This window comes from Dipodomys merriami, unplaced genomic scaffold, assembly GCF_024711535.1.
Source record: "Dipodomys merriami isolate MVZ:Mamm:240054 unplaced genomic scaffold, mDipMer1.0.p SCAF_1618, whole genome shotgun sequence".
NCBI classification, from domain to species: Eukaryota; Metazoa; Chordata; class Mammalia; order Rodentia; family Heteromyidae; genus Dipodomys; species Dipodomys merriami.
In genome coordinates this window covers 88,672-110,409 of record NW_027202958.1, presented here as the reverse complement: position 1 = coordinate 110,409, position 21,738 = coordinate 88,672, and the positions used below count along the sequence as shown (strand labels likewise).

Here is a 21,738-nt window from a genome sequence, read left to right as displayed (position 1 = left end):
GAAAGTTGAGAGCCAAGGTTCAAAGCCATCCTAGGCATGAAAATCAATGAGGCGTTTTTCACCAATTAACCAGCAACAGGTAGGAAGTAGTAGAGCTCTACCCTTGAGTAAAACTCAAGTTTAAGCCCAGGAATAGCATAAATGAAAAGAATTCTCATTTACTTTCCTGCCCAGGCTGGATTCAAACCACAAATGCTCAGATTTCAGCCATTTGAGCAGGTAGGATTATAGGTGTGAACCATATTTTTGAAATATTGAATTGGCTCTAATATTTTTGCCCTTCTTTTCACTTAATTTATTATTCTTTTTCTCTTTTTTGTAAGTTCGGGTCATCTAGCTTATTATTAGGGCTGGCCACTGTTTCTGAGGTTTTTGTTTTGAAGTTTTTTTTGTGGATTTTTGTCCCAACCTGCAGGACGTCAACGAGGGCAATGAACCTAACAGAGAAGGAATGAAGGGACAAGAGACACGAAGAATGACAGCAAGACAGGGATCCTGGTCAAGCTGCAAATTTTTATTTTTCACACAGGGGTATTTATATGCTTGGAATAAGGAAGAATTTTCATTGGCCATAGCAGCTGCAGGATTTTTGCATAGGGCAGGGTGAAAGGGTGGTCATTAGCAGCTGCAGGATGTTTGCATAAGGCAGGATGAAAGGGTCGGATTTCTGAGAGTGGTTCTGTAAACTCAGCCACAAGATGTTCTGGTGAGATAGTCAAGCCTATCTTCATGTTGAGAGACTCCTTTTGGTTCCCGACAGATTTTTTTTTTTTTTTTGAGCTTGTTATAGTACTTGAACTCCAGGCCTGGTCATTATTCCTAATTTATTCTCAAGACTAGTAGGCTTCCCACCTCAAGACAGTCCAAATTGTGGCTCTATATGTATTTTTCTTTCTTTCTGCATTTATTTTAGGTGCTGCTCTTATGGCTTGTACTCAGGACTTGGGCATTTTTGCCAAGTTTTTGTTGTTGTTGTATTTTTATTTCTTCATTGCTGGTCCTAGGTCTTGAACATAGGGCCTTCACTTTTGCTAGCCATAAAATCAGGGCAGAACCACTGTGTCTGAGGTTTTTCCCTTTTCTTTCTCAAGACTAGCAATCTCCATGGCTTGAGCCACAGATAAAGTTCTGGCTTTATTTATTTATTTATTTTCATTTTTCTTGCTAGGGCTTCACTCATGACATGGCCACTCTCCTGAGGCTTGAAGTCAGGGCAGGGCCACTGTGAATGAAGCATTTTTTGTATTGTTTTTTCTCAAGGCTAGCATACTGTAACAGCTTGAGCAACAGCTTCATGAATGGCTTTGTTTATATAATGTCCTCTACACCCCCCACCAGGCAAATGTTGTAAAGTTCATTTTTTGAAATAATTTCTTGTACATCTCATTGTTGCAATAGGTCTAACTGTATCCCTATTTAAACAATTTGTTTTTTCCCTTCACCTTCACAAATTACGCCAACATCAAATACAGTGAAAATGGGGGAGTTATTTATTTATTTGGTTCTGATCCTAGGGCTGGAACACAGGGAGTGGTGACTGTTCCTAAACCTGAAATCAGGGCAAGGTCACTGTGCTGGAGTCTCTCCCATGTCCTGAGCAAGGCTGGCAGGCTCTAAAACTTAAGCCACATTTCAACATCTGGCTTTGTAAAACAAATTTGGTAATTCATAAGGGTTAAGTGTCTCATGGCGGAGCTGGGAAGTGGCTCAGTGGTAAAGTGCTTGCCTTGAGCTGAAGAGCTAAGGGACACCATCCAGAGCTGGAGTTCAGGCCCCACAACCCACAAAAAAGGAAAAAGAAAAGAAAAAAAAAACTGAGTGCCAGTGGCTTACACCTGTAATCCTAGCTACTCAGGAGGGGGAGATCTGAGGATTGCAGTTCAAAGCCAGACTGGGAAGAAAAGTCCATGAGACAATTATCTCCACTAAATCACCAGAAAACCAGAAGTGGCCCTGTGGCTCAAGTGGTAGAGCACTAGCCTTGAGCTGAAGAGCTTAGGGACAGTGTGCAGGCCGAGTTCAAGCCCCATGACCAACCAAAAAGAAAAAAAAAAGATTCTCATGGGAAAACAGGGACATTAGCCAGGCTCTAAAATCAGAGGATGGTGGTTCAAAGCCAGCCAGGGCAGGAAAGTTGTTCAGACTCTCATCTCCAATTAATCACCAAGAGCTGGGAAGTAGAATAGTTCTAGTCTTGTGCAAAACAGCACAAGTTCAGGCCCCAGGACTAGCACACATAAAACCAAGTGTCATGGAGATTCCTGCCCAGGTTGACTATGAACCACAATCCTAAAATTTCAGCTTCCACAGTAGCTGGGATTATAGGCATGAGCCACTACTTAAAAATATTTTATTGACTTTTCTCTTCTTCTTTTGCCTTCTTATACTATTGTTCATTTCGTGTGTGTGTGTGTGTGTGTGTGTGTGTGTGTGTGTGTGTGTGTGTGTGTGTGTGTGTATGTGTGTCCTGGTGCTGGTTGTAGACCTTGAACTCTGGAGCCTAGCCACAGTCTCTGAATTTGTTTTTCTTTTATTTTTTATGCTGTTTCTAGGCCTTGTATTCAGGGCCTAGTCCCTGTCCCTGAGTCATTCTTTTGCTGCTGGTGGTGGTGGTCCTAGGACTTGAACATAGGGCCTGGTCACTTCCTGGGTTTGAAACCAGGGTAGGGCCACTGTGTATGAGGGTTTTTGTTGTTTGTTTTCCCTCAAAGCAAGCAGTCTCTGTGGCTTGAGCCACACAGATCAACTTCTGGCTTCTTTTACTTTTGGCAGTTCATGGAAGATAAAAATCTCATAGAAGATAAGAGTACTGTATCAGCACCTGAAATCTGAGGATTGGGGTTGAAAGCCCAGGCAGGTAAGTCCGTAAAACTTATCTCCATTTCATCCCCCAAAGAAAGGAAGTGGTAGAATGCTACCTTTAAGAAAAAAAAAATTCTATTTCAAGCCCTGGGTTCAAGACCCACACCTGATACATACTCACAAATTCCTAAGGGACTTTTCTGCCTCAGTTGCCTTGGAACCCAGATCTTCAAGTTCTGTCTTTTGTGTAGCTTGAGCTCCAGGTGTAAACCACCAATTCTCTTGGTTTTGTGCTCATCTTCCACTCTGATTTTTATTTGTGTATTTGTATTTAATTAATTAATTAGTAGTAGTCCTGCCCTATGTATCTGGGCCTGGTCACTGTTATTTTGCTTTTTCATTCAAGGCTGTTACTTTACCACTTGAACCACAGCTCTACTTCTGGCATTTTTGCTGGTTAGTTGGAGATCAGAGCCTCATGGAAATTCCTGCCCCGGTGGGATTTTAACCACCATCCTGAGATTTCATGCTCCTAACTGGGATTACATGTCAGCCACCAAAAAGTGCCTGGCTCACTCAATTTTAATATTCTTTTTTTTTTTTTTTGGTTGCTCATGGGGCTTGAACTCTGGGCCTGGGCGCTATCTCTCAGCTCTTCAGCTCAAGGCTAGCGCTCTACCACTTGAGCCACAGCGCCACTTCCGGCTTTTTTCCTTTTTGCTATATGGTGCTGAGGAATCAAACCCAGGGCCTCATGCATGCAAGGCAAGAGCTCTACCACTGAGCCACCTTCCAAGCCCTCAATTTTAATATTCTTAATAGGCTCTTACAGTCTTTTTATTCACATGATGATGATGATGATGATGATGATGATGATGATGATGATGATGATGATGATGATGATGATGATGATGGTGTGCTGGTCATAGGTTTGAAATCAGGGCATGGGTGCTGTCCATTATCTTCCAGTTGAGCCTCAGCTCAAGTCCTGGACTTTTCTCTATTTCTTTTAGCTTCTTTCTTGGTGGTTAATTTGAGAGAATTGTCTCATGAAAAAGCTTGGCACTACTCAGGAGGTTGAAATCTGAGGATTGTGGTTTCAAGCCAGTCCTGACAAGAAAGTCCAAAACACCCTTTTCCTTTTCTTTTTGTTGTTGTTGTTGTAATGACAAAGGTGAGGTGCAGTGGAGTTGCAGTTTCATTAGCAGGTAAAGAGGATGTTTGTTTTTGAGCAATGGCCTCTCAAAGTACACTGTCTCTTGACTAGGGATGGTCCACTGATGGTTAGAATGACTTGTCTTCCTTCTATGACCCTATTACCCTGGTAACCGATTGTTTACAAAGATGTGATCCTGACTCCTTAGCAACATGAGAAGGGACAATATCATTCCTAGGTTGGGATGAAAACCAAGTGGATCCGCCCATTTGTTGTGCTGCCTCGCTCTGGGGGGCCAGGATGATAGTGCACCCTTCTGTGAAGAAGGAAAATGACTTGAACAATTCTGTACTCTTTGTTCATTTCTGACAGATGAGGGCTGTGGATATATTCATGGACTCATCCAGGGACAAGCAGGGAATTGTCTAGGATCTCCATTGTGTCTAGGAAGGAAGGGCCTCAGGTTTTGCTGCAGAGAGATGCATCCTACAGTGCGGTTGCAGCAGCCCTGGCTTGCTCCAATGCCAGTGATTTCCCAGATCAGCAATATACCTGGACCCAGGAAATGTCACCTTGTGCAGATGAAATAGCTCTCAGGACATCTATCCTGATGACCACGAAAGCCTATGCCAGTGCAAGCGATGGTGACACAATGCTGCTCATGTGGCTGGGAGTATGGAAGTGGCACAGGTGTGGATTAGAGGTGTTGGGTAGCACACGTGGTGGATGCCTTCTGCTCTGCCCACCACATGACTAAAGGCAATGCTGGATTCTGTCTGAATTTAACTGGGGTCTGGGGGACTATGGATTTTCTGGGATGCCATAGCTCCCAGGGGACACAGATTTAGCTGGACTAGGTGAAAGGGAGTGAAGGAAACCTCCAGAAAAAAGGAAGTCTTGATTCTCTTTAAAAGTTCCTTTAATGCTTAAATTTTAATCAAAATGGAAAATAAATGGAAAAAGTGATTCTAGATCTCAGTTTCCTGAATAGCTAGCATTACAGGTGTGACACTAGTACCCAACTCACTCTTTTGTATCTATTGAGTTTATTAGGTTCTAGACACTGTAGCAAGGAAAAAAAGAAAAACTTTGTTTTGAAGGTCTATGCCTTTGTGTGTGGAGTTGGGGGAGGGTAGAGAATGTATACACATAAATATGTTTAAATATATGATGGAAAAAATATATTGAGAGATGTGCTAGGGAGGAATGTTAGCAGTTTGCGGTGATGTATGAGTTCAGAAAACCCTCATGTGGTAAATGACTTAGAAGAGATCAAGGCAGCTCATCCAGGCCCCAGAATCAGGTAGAGTCATGAGCTCGAAGTATGAGCACCTACACGCGGGCCCCCTCCCATTTCTGGAGTTCCTTCCATACAACTGGCCCCTCCCTCTCTCTGCCCAGACCCACCTGGACTCCCATCTACCTCACTTCCTTTTCCCTCAGATCCTCCTGCTACCAGGATAGTGATGGAGGTCATGTGCTCCCTATTGGGGGAAATATGGCTCCTCTAATAAACCTTGTAATAATCTTTCTCCTTTGCCTTCCTGCTTCTGCATGGTCCCCTTGCATGGATTTTTGTCTGATCCTCTTACATTGGTCGCCCTGTGGGGATAGGCTCCCCAGTGGGTTTGATCCTCCCTCCACTTCGGAAGGAAGTTCAACCAGCTTCCCTGGGACCTATCCTGAGATCCTATCCGCCAGTCACCAGAGGACCACCAAGGTAACTTTCTCCTGACTGAGCGCTCTACCAGCCCATCCAACACTGCTAATTAAGTCCCACTCCAGGGTAAGTGACCTGTTTATCTGAGGTCTGCGTTTCTGATTCTGATATCTCAGTGGTAAGGCCACCTGGGCCTCTGTGACTAACCGAGCCCCCCTTTCCCCCATCAGAGTCAAACGTGGACCAAGTGCCAGGGGCCTACCTTGGCCCAAGGACCCCTCCCGCATGTCCCAAGGAATGCGCACGGACAAACATGAAGACATTCTCCACTGGCAGGGCCACCACCCCCTTTAGGAGCCAACCTGTACTGTGGAGAACACTCTAATATAGGCCCATGGCATCAGGTCCCTTACCATGGGAAGGACACTAAATTTCTTTACATTAAGGCCACCTGGGCCTTGGAGGGCTGCTGAGCCCCTTCAATCAAATTTTGCCCCAAATTTAAAACTCCACTTCTGTGAGTGCTTGGGCAGATAGCTCTGGCTCTCTCTCTCTCCCTCTCTCCCTCTCTCCCTCTTCCTCTTTCCCTCTCCCTCTTTCCCTCTCCCTTGCAACTGAAGATAAAAGTATGGATGAGTTTAAGTTTAAACTCCTCCTCTGTGTACTGCCTTTGCAGTTTCCCCTCCTCTGCAGTCTCCCCTGTGAGGCCCTCCCCTCTTTTGCGGCCTCCCCCACAAGACACCCTCACTTCTGTGGCCTTCCCCATGAGGCACCCGCAGTTCTGCGGCCTCCCAGTGAGGTACACCCCTTTTTGCAGCCTCTTCTGTGAGGCCTCATCCCCTGAAGGACTTCATCTGTGAGGTCCCCACTGCTCTGCGGGACCCCTCCTCTGCCTTTGTAGTGGGGGTGGAAACTGAAGCTCCAGTTTTGCCAGAAACAATGCATAAAGCATAAAGTGACTCCATTTAGGGTATCATCTCTCACTCTTTTCCATGGTTTTCCATGGACAGGACTGACTTTGTCCTGGCCATTGTCTCAACATCCATTCCTGGGATAGCTTGTCCCAGTTGGCATTTACAGTTTGGACTCAAGGCCTGGGCACTGTCCCTGAGTCCTTCTGTTCCAGGCTAATGCTCTACTACTTAGAGTCACAATGCCACTTTCAGCCTTTGGCTGGATAGTCCTCGTTCTGTGCTGATTAGTAGCGAGATGGAGTTTTAGAAGGATTTTTTTTTTTTGTGCCCAGGATGGCTTTGAACTTTCTTACAAAAGCTCTTTTTATTTCCAGTTAAAGCAACAAGGAGATCAATGAGATGGAGGTTACCTATAACTTGTTCACAATTGACTAACAATTACTTGTCAGAGATTTTTAAAAGAAAGCCCAGTAGATGCTTTTAACCTGAGACTGATTGGCACTCTATGACCCACTGCCTCTGGGTAGCCTGCTTAAAGTGGCTTATAGACAACATTTAACCTATAACAAATGTACAGGCCTTTTCTTGGGCTACAGCAGCATAGCCTGTTTAACACCCTGGTTTATAAAAGCATTTTCTGTCTGGCAGAGGAATGCCTACCTATGTAGGCCTTTAGACAGATCTCAATAGGAACATAATCTCAGCTCTACAAGCTTTTCAACAGATGAATTTAACCAGCTCAAAAGTTACTGCCAATTAGGACTTTGAGGAGATACAGGGGTTTTGGGATTTACATTCTACAATCTTAGCTTTTATTACCCACTATCACAGATCTCTGGAAAGTTTTGCCCAGTTAGACCAACATGGGTGATAGGCATGTTTACAAACTTATCTTTCTATGACCTTCTGGCTTGATCAATTTTTTGGAGGACCAAGCTCAAGTAACTCAGGACCTGATACCACTTTTGTCATCCAAACATTTGTTAGTAATTGCATCTGGATGTTTTAACATTCTCAGGGTCCCTGGAGTGCCTTTCTTATGTTGGGATAAATACATCTTTGGCACTTTCCTTGGTCAGTCACTGGACTTGAACTCAGGGTTTGAGTGCTGTCCCTCAGCTCTCCAGCTCAGGACTAGCACTTGGCCACTTTAAACTCCAAAACAACTCAGCTTTGAGCACTCTGTTGGCAGATTAGAGATGACAATCTCACAGGGACTTTAGTTTGCCTGTGCCTGGACTGGCTTCGAACTGCAGATCAATGAGTTTTTTTTTTTTTTTTTTACAAACAGTCACTTTTACTCCAACTAAAAGCAACAAAGATGGTCATTGGAAGTAGTTTTATAAGCATGGTTTTACTTATTAAATTACATTTGAGAAACTTGCCCTATCTTTTACTGTGGGCCTTCTGGCAACTGTTACAAAAAACTTTAAGGGCAAACTAGAATACTTTTACTTTGAAATAAACCTTTAGGAAAAATTTATCTTTTAAACTTGTCTGGGAGGCCAGCCACTCCCCACAACTTCTCAAATTTTTACAAGGGGGATGTCATTTTAAATCCTTTTTGTAAAGTTATTTTAATTTGCATTTAAATGCATCATTGAAACACTGGGCTGTATATTCTTTGCCTGTAGGCTGTCCTGTGGGCAGTGAATAGAAAGAGTGGCCATTTTTTTTCTGCAGTCTGAGTTACCTTTAGGAATTTACCTCCAATTGTAAAATAGTATAGAAATCAATTTCTATCCTTTGCTCATAGACCCCGTATGGTCTAACTTCTGGCGATGAACATTTACAGATCCAAATATCTAATGTGGCTTGTGTTTTACCCTTAATTAACAGGCTTTTGGTCATGTGAGATGAAGCAAGGCCAGAGTCTGAGAGAGACTGTGGCATCTCCCAGCATGTATGGACTGTTGCACCTCCTGTTGGTAACCTGCAATATTTCTACATATACTGGTTAGAGACCTGGTTTACACTGGCTTTTGCAGGCTGGTGCCACTGGTTTAGGCAGCTGTGCCTGGGCCTAGTCACTCTGGTCCCTTGATCTTAATTGAAGTTGATCGGCACACAGGGGAGAAAACTAGAGAATCAAACCCTTAGCTTTAGTTTACTAGCCATGGTCAGTGTACAATAGTTAACTCTTAGCATAGATGGACATAGGAATGACATAATTCACAGCCAACTTAGTTACCAATTTCATTTACTTTGTAAAGGACATTGTCTTTTTTAAGTCCTTTTCCAAGGTCTTTTAAAACTGCCTGTTTTTTCTTTGGCTTAGTCAGGTCACAAAGTTTTAAAGCAATTTAGATTAATTCACAGCTTCCATTGACAAAGATTTTTAGTAGGCAGAGTAACCTTGAAACCATAATCACTTACATATAGTCAAATAAGACACAGACAGAAATGTTTGTGCACAGATAATAGAGCGTGCTTAGATTTTAAAATAGACTTTTAAAGTTTTGAAATTTTAGTGGAACTACTTTTCTAATTATGATGGAACCATGTGGTCAGTTTAAAATACAAAACTTTGCCAACAAGAAACCTAGTGAACAGGAGGCAATAGGAACATACACTTGGCCTAGCATAATGGCGCCACAGGACAGGGGAGGGGGGAGGGGTAGTACCAAGCTGAAGTACCAAGATGCCAATTTGGCACATCCACCACTTGCTCAATGCTAGAGAGAAGAGTAATACATTTTTGGTAATATCCAAACTTGTTGGCCTTTATTTCGGGGAGTTTAGACTTAAACTCACCCATTTCCTATCTAATGAGTAGAAACAAGCAATTACTGGTTACATTCTTCCAGGGCTTAACCAAAGCGTTTAGCATATGAAATACTTGTGAAAGAGGTTACAAGCAGGTAATTTTGGCAAGAGGCAGAGTTTAAGGGGAGGGGGAGAGAGAGAGAGAGCTACTTGCTCAAGCATTCTCAGAAGTGGAGTTTTAAATGTGGGGCCAAATTTAACTGATGGGGACTGAACAGCCCTCCAAGGCCAGGTGGCCTTAATGTAAAGAAATTTAGTGTCCTTCCCATGGTAAGTGACCTGAAGCCATGTGCCTAGAGTAGAGTGTCCTCTGCAGTGCAGGTTGGCTCCTAAATAGGTGGTGGCCCCACCAGTGGAGACTGTCCTTATGTTGGTCCAAGGTGGGTCCTTGGGCCATGGTAGGCCTCTAGTGGCTAATTCCAGCACTTGGCCAAGTTTTTGGTCAGATGGTGAGGGTGGGGCTCAGTTAGCCCAGAAAGGCTCAGGTGGCCTTACCACTGATATTGGAATCAGAAACCCCAACCTCAGACAAACTTGTCACTTACCCTGGAGTGGGAATTAATTAGTGGGGCTGGATGGGCTGGTAGAGCACTCAGTCAGGAGAAAGTTACCTTGATGGTCCTCTGGTGACTGGAGTGAAGGATCTCAGAATAGGTCCCAGGGCAGCTGTTTGAACTCCCTTCAGAAGTGCAGGGGGAGCAAATGCACTGGAGAACCTATCCCAGTATGGAGCCACCAGTGAAAGAGGATCAGACACATCCATCCTATGGGACCATGCAGAGGCAGGCAGGCAAAGGAGAAAGATTATTACAAGGTTTATTAGAGGAGCCATATTTCCCCCAAGAGGGAGCACATGACCTCCATCATCATCCTGGTAGCAGAAGTATCTGAGAGAAAAGGAAGTGAGGTAGATGGGAGTTCAGGTGGATCTGGGTGGAGAGAGGGAGAGACCAGTTGTATGGAGGGAACTCCAGAAATGGGAGGGGGCCCAGATGAGGGTGGAGCTGAGGACCAAAGGTGAGCGATCTACAAACTGCAGTTCAAAGCCAGTCCAGGCAGAGAAAGATTATCATCTCTAACTAGCCAGCAGAGTGCCAAAAAAGCGGGCAGAGTTGCTTTGGAGACCGAAGTGGCAAAGTGCAATCCTTGCACTGGAGAGCTGAAAAACAGCACTCAGGCACTAAGTTCAAGTCCAGTGACCAAGGGAAATGTCAAGGTTGCGTTTACCCTAACAAAGAAAGAAGCACTCCTGGGACTTTGGCAATAATGTTTGGCTCTTCTAAAATTGATCAGAGCTGAGGTCATGGCAAGCTACTTTATAAGCATGCCTAACTGGGCAAGAACTTGTCAACCATTTGTAATAGTTGGCTGTAAAAGGCTGAGGTTGTGAAATGTGGGGAATAGCTTAAATCCAAACTGCTCTGTATATGCTTAAAACCATAATTGGCAGTAAATTCTGGGCTGACACTAACCAAATAAATTTGTTTAAGAATAAAATATGAAATTGTTAGGACCAGATCAAAAGTAAACAGATAGGGTATTAATTAGAACAAGGAAGGAGAAAATTCAAATTTAACTGAGACAAATAAGTCCCAAGTAAGGAGAGAAACATTGGTATAAACACCAAAATAAAACAAAATTGTGGTCTGATAATTACTAAAAAGATCATTTATATCAAGATTTAGACCAAATGTTAAATTTTCGAAGATAAGGGCTTAAGTAGAGAGTTAAGCACCAGGAGCCACACTAAACATCTGTATTCCAAAGGATGGCCTTTCCCTCCTAGGCTATTTGAGGAGCTAAACAATGCTTTGGCGTATTTGGGGAGGTAATGTTTTCCTAGGATTTCAAGGTAAGACTTGTCCCACCTCCAGGCCTTGAAACTGGGTGCAATGCCCCCATCTCCAGCCTAGATACCAGGATGTCTACAGGCAGTTGTGTGGACTTAACCACCCTATTTGCCTTGATGCAATTTGTAATCACTAACTGTTCGTTCTGCTTTTATAACTTGTTTGTCAATTACAAAACTGCCACTGAACACCTACAAGTGGAACTTCTTATGGATCTTACCTTTAAACATCCTAGACTATTTAAATCTTTTACAAACCAAAGTACTAAACAGGCTATGCTGCTATAGCCCCCCCCCCCAAAAAGGGTCCATACAGTTATGAAAAGTTAAAAAATTATGCCTAAACTCTAGTTTGGAATAAAATGTAATTAGTAAAAAGTTGTCACCTTGACAAACTACCCCACACTATATTATAAAAGCCAGTGTACAATCAGAAAAATATTAGGAGAGTTTACTAAAGTTAGTCCCTAGGTAAAACTTCTTTAATCAACCTGTGTAGACTAATGCCAACTGTTTACACACCCATAAAACATTTAAGCTTCAATTATTAAAAAAACAAAAAAGGGGAATCCCTAAGGGAAACTTTTGCCTTAACCTTATTTACTCTAAATTTTTAAAATTTCACTCAAAGTGATCCTTTCACTAAAGCTGAAAAGCATTTTATCCCTCTAGCAGCATCTCACTATCTATTCCCATATGGTTTAAAAAATTTAATCAATGAAGACTAAGACTAATGCCCCATAAGGGAAAACAGTGTTTCTATCATTCCAGATGGATCCACTGGCAACATCTGGGTCCCTTTTTGACTCATCCGACCTCCAGAGAAGCAAAAACAACACAACACAACCCTGAGGAAGAAGATCTAGTAAGCAGCTTTGCATACCTAAGGTTGAAGTCCGGAGGAAGCCATCATCCTTATCTTAAGAAAACCAGCTTGACCCCAGCAACATGGGGTCAGAATAAGGTGTTGACACAAGACCGAAGCCACCCTGGTCAGTACAAAAACCCCTAGAATACCTGAATATCTGTTTTGGCCATGATTGCACTGCTTGTGAATACTTCTGCAGTGGGTAGTGAACATGCATATTGGGCCTATATCACTCACCCACCATTGTTAAAATTAGTGGATTAGCTAGACCAAGGTCCAGTGGCGTACACAAATGACAGCACGTATTTTCCTCCACCATGGGATCATGCAGACCCTAATCATCCAGGTGAGGAAGGAATACCTTATATTATTTCCTTAGGATTTGAGTCTTTACCACTGTGTTTAGGGACATCACCTTGCTTACCAACCAGAAGACAGGTATGGGCATACATCTTGCCTGATGATAAAATCAACAATCATATGGGGCGATTCAGCACAATTTCCTTAAATTTTATTGGTAAGGATCATTCTTATACAAATAAGACTGGGCAACCACCTAACCTAGTATGACAGGACATTAATTATTGAATTTTGTTTATGTTTCTATTCAGTGGTCTCAGTGTCAAAACCCTAGAGGAAAGATTATACAGCATAATGATAACATCTCATTTATAGATTGAGGTCCTCATGGATGTTTCATTGCCAATTATTCTGAAAAGCATGTTGGTGATTGGTATACTAATAATTCTTCTGATGGTGACGTCTATACAATGGAGTTATAAATCATGTAGAACCCATTGGCTTGCTCACCTGACATGATGGAGGCCTTGTGCCTCATAGGCCACATATAAATTTCAGGGGACACTTAGGGCCTGAGCAGTGGCATTTATAAAACTTGCCACGCAATTTTATACAACTCAGAATTGGGTTGGTCACTTTACTAGGGCCCATGAGGCAAATTATACATTTTACAGGAACCATTCTTTTACTGTACAGGGTTGTATTAAACTTTCCTATGTACTAGCCCACAGGGACAGTGTCAATCAATGAGAACCCACGCAGCCTGGACTCTTTACATGCTTAAATCATACTATTTCTTTTAAAATGCCTTCTCAGTCTCTCCTGATATTAAGATCTCGCTTAGGGGTCTGGGTGCCTGTTAATCTCACCCGACCTTGGCAGGAGAGCCCCACTGTTGGTTTGTTGACAGGAGTCTTCCAGCAACTGCTGAAGAGAACTAGGAGATTCCTGGGTCTGAGTGTAGCTGTGATCCTTGAAATGACTGCTATCACCATGACTGCTGCGACTGCCGGAGTGGCCCTGCATTCCTCCATCCAAACCAAGGACTTTGTAGAGAAGTGGCTGGACTGTCACCAGCTATAGACTCATCAGCACAATATTAAACAGGACATTGATTCCCGTCTGAACACCCTGCAACACACGGTGCAGTGGATGGGAGACCAGATAATTGATCTGCAGAAACAGCTAACCTTCAAGTGTGATTAGAGCTCAATAAACTGTGCATCACTCCTACTTGATTCAACACTTCTAACATTACTTGGCAGGGACTTCACTACCACCTGCCGGTCTTGCAAGGAAATTTGACTTGGGACATCCACTAGTTACAGCAGGAAGTCATTGAGACTTTCTTGGCACAACTCCCTGGCGTGGGATATGAAGGTCTGGCTGAGGGAATTGCATCTGTGCTAAACCAATTGGACCCTCATACCTGGTGGCACAGTTTTACCCATAGTGTTTCTACAGGATTGATTGCATTATGTCTTGTCAAGATATTGCTGTCTACATTCCAAAATAGTTTCTGCAAATCCCTTCTGCAAAGGATCTCTTGCTTACGGTTGTACTTAAAAAACAAAAAAGGGGGGAGATGTCAGAGGCATCAACCGGCATAACCCCATCTGTTGCTGTTTCCACAACGGGATCTGGGAACACGATGTGTGGTATAGGCAAGAAGGGACTACACCATGTGAGTATAGACAAAATTTATTGGAACATCACATGTTTATATACAGCACACAAGCAGGAGAAGTAAATCTTCAGTCAGGGGCAGAGAGTTAAACAGTTTTATGGGAGCACAGACAATGAGAGTTTAAACAGAAAAAGCTAATCCTTGTCAACAAAAGTGGAGCAGTTCCACTAATCAAGGTTGTAAAAGCAGGTAAAGCACAGTTGATTACACATAGGGGGGGTCTCCAGGTGCTGTTCTACATGATTAAGAAGATGAAGCACGAATGGTACTTTTTGCAAACCATTACCTGAGCCTTGCACCGGGGGCAGAACCTTTGGCCAGCATGGAGGAAAGGGTGACCCTTCCTCCCCGAGAAGAATTGGAAGTGGTCCTGTGGCTCAGGTGGTAGGGCACTTGCTTTCAGCTGAAGAGCTGAGGGACAGCGTCCAGGCCCAGAGTTCAAGCCCCACGACCAACAAAAATAAATAAATTGGAAGGAAGGAATGCATGCCTGCATGCACCCTCAGAGCACACAGGTGCTCAGATGGGGTTTTGCAGGCCTATGCCTCCAACACCCATATGAACCCCTCTCCTTTTGCTCCCGATCCAGCTCCCAGATCTTAGGCAGATTGGGTGGAAGGAGGCTGTGTCAGTCCTGGAGTTTTTCTCTGCCTCTGGCTGTGCCTGAGCAGCTGCAGGAGCCCTGGCCCATGCTGCAAGAGGCAGCAACAACTGCTGCAGTCGCTGCTGCAAGTTTGGCCATTTGGCTCCACTCCTGCCTGGTTGCCCTGACACTGGAGGAGTCTCGCTGGCTCCTTTGCTGTTTCACACTGCACCTCCAGCCTAGGGATGAGCCCAGGAAGCTCGGCGCTGGAGCCTTTGAGACCTGGGGGATTTGGAGGGGCTGCCCTGCCTGCAGGGTCTGGCCTGAGGAGCCTGTGCCCCAGCCATGGCTGCTTGCTGCTTCTCACTGCTGCTCAGAAGAAGCGGCGGCGGCGCTGGCCTGTAGCCGGCTTGTTTGCTCCCTCCGAGGCTCTTAGAGTTGTGTTACTGGCAGAACACTATCCCAACTGCTCTAGTACTATTTTATTGTATTTTAAAAATAAAAGACTTCATGGGCCCCATAAGTGCTTTATAAAATATGACTGGCAGCCGTTATTTAAATAAATGTGAGAATTCGGGAGTTTTTTTTTTTTTTATCTTTCTAAGTGATTTTTTTTTGTCTGTCTTTGGACTTGAACTCTGGACCTGGGTGCTGCTGTCCCTTAGCTCTTCAGCTAAAGACTAGCACTCTACCACTTGAGCCACAGGACCACTTAGGTTTTCTGGTGGTTTATTGGAGATAAGAGTCTCATGGTCTTTCCTGCACTGGTTGGCTTTGAATCTCGATCCTCAGATCTCAGCTTCCTGAGTGGCTAGGATTACAGGCAGGAGCCACTTGCGCCCAGTTCTAAGTGATCATTTTAAAGGCTAAGCATGATAGTACCATCTACTTGGGAGGCATAGATTGAGAGGACGGCAATCCAAGACCAACCCATGCAAAAAGTGAGATCTGATCACAATCATCAAGCTGGGCTGATTCCAATAATCTCAGCTAGATGGGAGGCTGGTCCTGGGATGGGAAGAAAACAGGATGCCCTAACTTAAAAACTAAAGTACAAAAAGGCCGTGGTGTGGATTAAGAGTTAAACACCTGCCTAAGCATGAAATCCTTTGTATAAACTCTAGTACTGAGAAAAGGAGGGAGGGAGGAAAGCAGGAAGGGATATAGGGGAGGGAGAGAGATGCTATTTCATTAATTTTACATTTTTCCTAACACCATTCACTTTGAGTTTCTTTTGCTCAAGACTAGCACTCTACCACTCAAGCCTCAGTACAACTTCCAGCCTTTTCTCTTTATGTGGTACTGAGGAACCAAACCCAGGGCTTCATGTATGTGCTAGGCCAGCACTCTATTACTAAGCCACATTCCCAGTCCTTCTTTTATTTTGTAAGATGAGGTTTGGTTTTGTGTTCTTCTCTTGGCATGGAACTTAGGCTAGTCTCAACCTAACTTCTGACTCAGCCTCCTAAATTCAGAGATTGCAAACATAGACCACCATACTCAGCTCAGGATTCCTTTGAGAGAATCATCTTTTCAGAGACAGAGTTATTCTGTCTTCCTTGGATTGGATGGCCTTTTGCTTTTGGCATTGTGTTAATCCCATTTCTTGTCCTGATATATTTCTCCTTCTAGATCAATAGAAAATTTTCAGCTTCCCAACTTGAAGCCTATTGGTCTCATCCAATAATATAACAAAACTTGTGAATATCATTACCTGGCATCATGGGCATGCCAGCCAGCTAAAACTCAGCTATCAGGTGGGTTTGGGCTTCAACAATGCAGGCAATTCTCTGCATAACCTGAAAACTGTCATAGATAATGTTGGTTTATTCCATCCTGTTTTCAGCTGCTTGCCATTCTGAGCTTTGTATGTTTTTGCTTTCTTTTATTTATTTATTTATTTATTTTTGAGTCATAGGCCTTGATCTCTGGGCTTGGCTTGGGTGATGTCCCTGAGCTTTTCAACTCAAGGCTAGCACTCTACGACTTGAGCCACAGAGCCACTTCTGGTTTTCTGGTGGTTTATTGGAGATAGGAGTCTCACGGACTTTCCTCCCTGAGCTGGCTTTGAACCACGATCCGCAGATCTCAGACTTCTAAGTAGCTAGGATTACAGGTGTGAGCCACCTGTACCCGGCCCTGACTGAATCTTGAAAAGAGAAGACAGGAATAGGTCAAGAGACACACAGTATCAAAATGGGGATGGGAGGGATCGAGAGTTCTGACTGAGCAGTGGATCCATATAAAGTCTGATCAGACTTACTCCAAACATGAAGGAACATCTTCAGTCTGGATGTGGGATGCCTATAAACATTGTCAGGGACATGAAAGGAGCAGGGTTGGGATGAAGGTTTTAGGGAGCACTGTGGGATGAAGTGTCATTAAAAACTCTCAGCTCTGGGGCTGGGAAGTTGGCTCAGTGGTAGAGCGCTTGCCTTGCGTGCCTGAGGCCCTGGGTTCGATTCTTCAGCACCATATAAGCAAAATGGAAAGCCAGAAGTGGCGCTCTGGCTCAAGTGGTAGAGCACTATCCTTGAGCTGAAGAGCTGAGGGACAGGGCACAGGCCCAGAGTTCAGGCCCCACAACCGGACCCTCCCCCCCAAAAAAAACCTCTCAGTTCTGACAGCACAGATCAAGTGTTTGTCTTGAGAGTCCCCTGTTGTGCTGTGGCAATGCTCTTCCTGTGTATGTCTGTCTAGAGGGGGAGGTGTTTGCTCCTCATTTGTCATTAATTCTAGAGGACAGAGGAGCCGCATGAGTCCAGTAAACAGATGCTTTCTGGCAGCTTCTCACAGTGTTTCCTCCAGGCAGCACCAGGCTCTTTACTTGCTCTGATGAGGCAGCTGCATATGGGTCTGCAGGAATTTCTTGTCAAGAAATTAGAGAGTCATTCATTCATTACTCTAGAACAAAGAGTGGCAATGCCTAACTATAGGTTGCTTTGTTATTCCAATGTGTGTGCTACTGGCACTGGCTTGTCTCTTCAGTCTGCACAGGCTCAGGACAATACTATAGTCAGCTCGGACACACCAGCTTACACCCAGTCACTACTCAGAATGTGATGTCAAAGCTACTCCTGGTAATAGATGACAAGGCTGTTTAAGTCAGAATAAGATCACAGCAGAATGCACTACGATATCTTTTTGCTCCTCTGATTTAACAGCTTCTAAGCTAGTGTTTCCTGGCTTCCTATCCTTGTGGCGTAGTATGAGAGCCATCTAGGTTGTTGCAATGCATCAGCCAGGAGAAGGGTGTCTATAGTCAGAGTATGACACAAAAAATAGCATCTGTGGTGAGGTTAGACTTGGTGTTGGATTATAATTAAGCTATTTCTGCAAAGCTGGGAAGCATGGAAATGGACTGCCATTGTGAAATGGACATGGGATAATTTAGGAGACAACAAGGATCTGAGTAGCTCTCACCTGTAATCCTAGCTACTCAGGATGCTGTGATCTGAGTACTGAGGTTCAGAGACAACCTAGGCACAAATATCAGATAGTTTCTTTCTTCCAATTAACTAGCAAAAACGAACTAGAGCTGTGGCTGAAGTACTAGCCATAAGAAAAAGAGCTAAGGGTCAGCACTGAGCACATGCTAGCATGAAAAAAATGAGAAAGACATAAGAAGGGAAATTACAAGAAACTTACTGTGAACAATTAGACCTCTAATTATCTTTCTTTTTATTAGCAAGTATTGGTTGTACAAGAAGGAGGTTGTGACGTTCCCATACATGGATACAATGTATCACAGTCATACCCACTCCATCACCTACCCAGTCTTATTTCCAGTTAACACTAAAAAGCCAGAAGCAGTGAGGTAGCTCAAGTGGAAGAGTCCCAGCCTTGAGCAAAAAACTGAAGTGACATTACCAGGTTCTGAGTTGAAGCCCTAGTACAAGGACCACCACACCCAACAAAAATAAAATATTCCATGGGAATGAATGTAGATCTTGTAACATACAACTACAGAAAATAGTAATGTCTGGCATTGAGCTCCCTTAAATTATAAATAACATGAGGAAACAAAGGTCCAAAGTCTTTTTGAATAGCATTTTATTTTCTGAGGATAACAGAATAACAAGACATTGTTATTGTCTGTTCTGTCACATGGTGTTAGATATAAGTATGAGATACTCTGCAGGAAGAACCTCTGTGCAACTTCTGAGGAAACAGAAGTTGGCTGTTCTTTTAAGGGTGAAGGAAATACTTTGTATCTTTTGATGGCGGTGAATCTATGGGAAATCATCAACCTATTAAAAACTAGATATAGTTATAGAATTATATCATCTTATATTAAGAAAGGTCATTAAAGGCACTTTAAAACTAAACAAAGAGGGGCTGGGAAGGTGTCTGAATGGTAGAGTGCTTGCCTCACATGCATGAGGCCCTGGGTTCAATTCCTCAGAACCACATAAGCAGAAAAGCAGAAAGTGGTACTGTGGCTCAAGTGGTAGAGCACTAGCCTTGAGCTGAAAAGCTGAGGGACAGCTCCCAGGCCCTTTGTTCAGACCCCATGGCCAACAAAATACATACATGCATACATACATACATACTTACATAAACTAAGAATAAGAACTTTAAAAGAGTAAATTAATAGAAATTGAATATAACTTAAATAGCAATCTACAAATTTATACTGTTAAATTCATTGAGTACTTAAAAAATGGGGAAATTCAATTCTTTCCCATAATAGATTGTTAACTGAAAAATATAATTTGAGTGAGGGAATTTTGTGTACATGCCTATTACATATCATCTAATAGAAATGCCATGTAAGCCAGAACACAGAAGCCTCCCACAGAACATAGTGCTGTCTGAAAATGAACTCATGGAAAAATGGTACAAAACCTTGTTCAGAAGTCATACTATAATTTTTCTGTGTATATGCTGATCCTGGGGTTAGAACTGAGGGCTTGGATGCTGTCTTTGAGCTAATTTTGCTCAAGACTAGTGCTGTGCCACTTGAGTCACAGCACCACTTCCAGGAGTGTTTTAGTAGTTTTTTGGAGATGAGTCTCATGGACTTTCTTTCATGGGCTGGCTTCAAACATTGGTCTTCAGATCTCCACCTCCTGAGCAGCTAAGGCTATAGGCATGATCCAGCAGTGCTGGGCTCCAAACTGACAATTTTCTCTCAAGAAATATCATTTCACACTGAAATAGTGAATCCAAATAGCTCATAATGGAACAAGGAATAATATTTCCACAGCAACCTATAGTGGATCTATTCGCATATACTGTGACAGATACCAAATGTTCCCAAATCAAATCTACCCTAACCATTTTTCTCTCATAGACCCTTCTTAAAGCAATTTCAGCAGGTTTTGTTAGTTTGTTTTGTGCTTATTCTAGGTCTTGAACTCGGGGCCTGAGTACCATATCTATGCTCCTTTTGCTTAATCTTAGCATGCTACCACATGAGCTACAACCCATTTCCTTTCTTTTGGTAGTTTTTTGGAGATGAAACTCACTGATTTTTCCTGCTGACAAGCTTCTGAATAGATGGGATTAAAGTTGTGAGCCACTTTCCCCCACCTTCATTGTTTACTTTTGTAGGAGCACATAAAGTACTTCCACCACATTTGTCCATTTGCCCTTCCCCTCACAATGCTACCCCCACCAAAAACCTTATAATAGCTTTCTTAATCCCTTGATTAAAGTAAACTAAGCAAAGAGACAATTAAAAATGATATGCTATGTCTTAGGTTGCCTTGATCTTAGCAGAGTATCACTTCAAGTTAAAAACTGATTAACAAAAATTAAAGAAAAATACCGAGGAGACTCAAAATTGAACAAAGTAAATCCTAATCTTCAAGTTTCAGGTCTCCAAGTAAAAGGAAAGCAGAAAATGTTGTTGCGAGTTCCAGGTAACCAGTGAGGCTTGATAGTCAAATGTGATGTGTGATCCTGAAGTCTGAGGGGAGGATGAGCAGTACTAATGTATAAGTGTTTAAAATCCCTCACTTCAATGGTTATGCTGGGGTGAAGTTGAGAATGTCCTTGTTCAAGGTTTTGGGTATCATCATATTTATGACTTCATGAAATCCCATAACATCATGATGCCTCTTCCTGAAAATTCATTGAGTAATCCTAGCTACTCAGAAGGCTGAGATCTGAGCATCATGGTTTAGTTATCTCCAATTAATCACCAAAAAGATGGAAGTGGAACTGCAGCTCAAGTGGAAAATCACTAACCTTGAGGGGGAAAAAAAGCAAACAAGAACAGATTCTAAGCCCTGAGTTCAAGCCCTAGGAGTGGGAGTGGGGGGAGTTTGATTGAGAAGGAAGACAAAAGACAGTCAAAGCCAAGAGTAAAGTAGGTCCTAAAAGTTCAGAGATTACAACCTAGAATGCCTTTAACCAAGGATGCTTGTCTTAGTTGGGTTTTTCTTATTGTGATTTTTATAGGCAAACAGCATTGAATTGGAGAAAAAAATAGCTTTCTCAACCTAAACCAAATGTCAAAATGAAGAAAAAGCCTATCTTGTGCAAGCCTATAAAGCAGGAGTTACTGGAGGGGAATGAAGAAAGCCTAAAGAAGAGCTCAGCATCCCAGAGAATGGTGTGTCAGACCAGGAAGGCAAAGAGGAGGACCAGGAGCCAGAATCATCATGTGACTTCAACTCTGTGGATATGTGCAGAGTCATGTGTTCACTCACTATCTCTTAGGATTTTGTCATGGCTAGGACACTAAACTCGCTCCTTACTCAAATTTTCCCTTTCATCTGCTTGATCTCAAAACTTCTTAACTTGGGTGGCATTTTTTGTGCTTTTGAAATTTTTATTATTTCTCAAAAACAGCCTTTGAAGTGTTAAAAAGACATCTGGGTGAATAAAGTGGAAATTTTCGAGTTTTGTAAAAAAAAAAATTAATGAACTGAGGCAGTTGGAAGACCATGGGAAGAGGTGTAATAAGAATAGTCTCTTCCGTGGGAAAAGTCTCAACAGTTTTACCTTCAGCTCCATCTATAAGAAACCATTAACATTCTCTATTAGTAGAGTTATTATTTGTATAATTAAATTTGGAATTGGCACTTGATGATCCAAATATTAAGTACCAAGTCCACTGAGCAAAGTTTAGGTTGTCTGATATAAAGTTGAAGAGCCTACAAGTTTAAATTTTTCTTTAATATAATAAGTAACAGACTATTTT

The 21,738-nt window shown here is 42.8% G+C and overlaps 1 long non-coding RNA gene across 3 annotated transcripts; it reads left to right on the top strand.

The window, feature by feature from the left end:
• The first annotated feature begins 431 nt into the window (after positions 1 to 431).
• On the top strand, positions 432 to 21,458 carry LOC138828697 (uncharacterized). 3 transcript variants are annotated; one of them, XR_011372313.1, is made up of 5 exons: positions 432 to 531; positions 2,773 to 2,857; positions 11,919 to 12,139; positions 13,226 to 13,999; positions 20,994 to 21,458. It is a non-coding gene; the product is annotated as an uncharacterized lncRNA (long non-coding RNA). The 3 variants fall into 3 exon arrangements; XR_011372312.1 differs by lacking the exon at positions 432 to 531 and adding an exon at positions 16,218 to 16,342 and having other exon boundaries at positions 2,467 to 2,857; XR_011372311.1 differs by lacking the exon at positions 432 to 531 and having other exon boundaries at positions 2,467 to 2,857.
• Positions 21,459 to 21,738: the final 280 nt, after the last annotated feature.